This window comes from Prionailurus bengalensis, chromosome E2, assembly GCF_016509475.1.
Source record: "Prionailurus bengalensis isolate Pbe53 chromosome E2, Fcat_Pben_1.1_paternal_pri, whole genome shotgun sequence".
In the NCBI taxonomy this organism is placed as follows: domain Eukaryota; kingdom Metazoa; phylum Chordata; class Mammalia; order Carnivora; family Felidae; genus Prionailurus; species Prionailurus bengalensis.
The window spans coordinates 25226917-25230022 of record NC_057352.1 but is presented as its reverse complement, the minus strand read 5'-3'; positions in this window follow the sequence as shown (position 1 = coordinate 25230022).

The window sequence follows — 3106 nt, the reverse complement described above, 5'->3', positions numbered from 1 at the left end:
AGGTGGGATGAGATGAGTGTCATATAAGCTGGCAAGTAAGCTGCACTTGGGTTTGGCTTCACGGCACAGTGAATGTGAATCATGGACAGGAATTCCTGGTCAAGTGTTCCAGCAGGAAGATGAAAACTGAACTAAATTCGGGAGAGAAGTTAGGTTTGAAGGCCTTTGTGTCAAATACAAATGCTGTTGTTTGGGGACCGGGGATCCTTTTGAAATGCAGATTTCCATCCAGCACATCTGGGGAAAGGAGAGAGACTCTGCATTTCTAACAAGCTCCTGGTCCCTGGGCTACACTTTGAGCTGTTGGGGCTTAGAGCACAGGCTGCAATCTAGTGAGCTGTGGGCCAGATTTGGCCTAGGAAATAAACTTTTCTGGGTTCCATAGTGTTTACGTTTTAAAAAAAATAGTTGTTACTTGAAAATCAAGCATTTTCACATAAAAACCCAAATTTGTCTTCTTTACTCATCATTCTCTATCACATTACTAAATTTTATTTTATTTTTTAGTATTTTTCATAATAGACTCTTGCTTGTTAGTTGTATTTTTCTTGTTTGTTGTGCATCTTCACTAGGCTATGAACTCCATGCAGACAGGGGCTTCGTCTTGTTTACCCGGTTGCTTACTTGTCTTGTTTGCAAAGAGTTTATACTCTATATGTTAATTATTTGTTGAGTGAATTAGCAAATCAACTTTCCTGTGTGCTCACAGTGATTGCCACAGTCCACACTTGGCCCTCTTCACTCACTTAAGTTACCTCCTGAGAAAGGTGGAGTCAGGACATGTCCTTGGGAAAACCCTAAGGTTTAGGAAATCTGAGGGGAAGGAAGAGGAACGAGGGCAGGAAGGAAGACTAGGAGAGTAAGGTCCCAGAGGCCAAGGGAAGAGAAGTGGGGTGGTGGGCATCAGTGCTGCTTGTGAGGTTGGAGGGAGCTATTGGCCTTCAAGAAAGCAGGAGAGAAAGGCACTATAGAGAAAGAAAGCATGGGGGCTGTATTTTAGGATTGCAACTGGGCTTTAGGAAGTTTTTGGGGGAGGGGAGTTAGTTTTGAGCCCTTGCATAGACCATAGTATAAGCACCTAGTGGAGAGAAAGAGAGCAAAGATATAAAAAAGAGTGGGAATAATGGGTGCCATCCCAATTTAGGGTAGGTGGAAGGTCAAGATGGGCCACAGGTGGAAAGGAAGAATGAAAAAAATCCTTCCCTTAGGATACGGGGAAAGGGGCAGGGAAGGCAAATTCCCAAGAAAGGTGTGCTCCTTATAGGTCTCCTTTTAGGGGAAAACTCTAAAAACTTTTGATATAATCAAACAGGTAATGTGTAAATATTAATGTAGGTTTGGAAATGCATCCAATTTAATAAATAATTTGTCCTTAATGGAGTTTAAAGCAGCATAGGTATTTTGTCTTTGATTCTGCAGCCTCCTGTTCCTTTCAAGACTTTTCCAGAAGCACTGGTTTGGGTAATATCTTGATGGTTGATGAAGTATTTGGTAATTGAACAAGATGAGAGCTATGTTGTCTCCAGGGCTGAGGGGGAAAGGTGAGAGAAATCCTGACACTTTTGGGGTTTGTGGGTGGGAGGGTTAAAAGGACAATAATGAGAAAGCTAGCTTAATCTTCAAGGCCTGGTACTTGTCTTGATTTTATTGTTTTGTGTGTTTTCACCTCATGGAACTCAATAAATATCTTCTCCGTGAACAAATAAGTGTAAGGTCAGATGCTGTACACAAGAGTTAAAGAAATTGCATTTTCTGGAAAAGCTAGTGGAATTAAGTGCAGGTTTCCACAGTTGGCTGTCCCCCACCCCCATTTCATTTCAGTCATAAGGGATCTGAGAGGCTTTAGCCCAAGGTCTTCCTTCAAGGCAGTAAGTGTATACATTTTCCCTATGACAAGACTGCGTAGCCTGTCACAACCAGGCTGTTGGCCTTCTGTGGGACTTAGCCCAGCTGGTGTTCTGGTAACCTCTGCTATAACTGGCCAATCTCAGCTCTGACTAGTCACCACCAGCTGAAGCATAACGGAGTGACTTCTAGAATTGGGCTGGTTTGTAATGTTGGCTGGGCTGGGTTAAATTAGGCAAGTTATTTTACTTCTTGGTGACTGTTTCCTCAAATGAAAAATGAGAAGAAAATTATTTCCTGTCTCATAGGATTTTTTTGAAGATTGTATAAAAAATAATGCAGGTAGGAATGTATAACATGATGACTATGGCTAACACTGCTGTATCATCTACAGAAAAGTTAAGAGACTAAATCTTCTCATCACAAGGAGAAAAAATGTTTTGCCTTTATTCTTTTCTTCTTTTATTTTTATTGTATCTATATTTGAAGATGGATGTTAGCTGGACCTACTGGGGTAATCATTTCACAATATATGTAAACCAAGTTGTTACTCTGTGTGCCTTAAACTTACAGAGTGATGTAGGTCAATTATTTCTCAATAAAACTGGAAAAAGAAAAGAGTGAAGGTAAAGCATGCAGGAGGGTGTCTTGCACACAATACTTAATGAATGTTAGCTGTTATTATTGGAGATTACAGTTGCCTTTGATTAATAAATATGGGTAAAGCATACTTTTACTTACTAAACTTAATTTGACATTCTTTGAAAATATTGCGTGTGTGCATGAGCGTGTTGTGTGTACATAGTAAATGAGAGAGGTGAGGGGAGGGGTTGAGAGATAATGAGGCTGATTTGTCGTGGTGAAAGGTTCGCAGCCACCGAGACCGATACACTATTACAACTGAGGATGCCCTGAGAGGTGAAGTGACTTGCTCAAGGTAATACCACTAGTAATGGCAAAAACAAGTCTACATACTGCTTTTTGATCCCCAATTCAGTGCATTTTCTAATACCCATTTCCAGGCATTGCTTGTTAGTGTTTCGGAAATCTTCCCGAATTATGTTCCAGTTAAATTTTGTCCCAGTAAACAAAAGACCAAGAGTTTGGACAAGAACAGCAGTCCGCTCGCCCAGTAGGTGGCGCAAGGCGCTGTTTCCGGGGTTAGTGGAAGCTGGAGGGGGCGGAGCTTGTTCGGAAATGGGGCTACGTAAGCCTTCCTTTAATTGGCCCAAGAGCCTCGGCCCAGTATCCAATCAGAAAC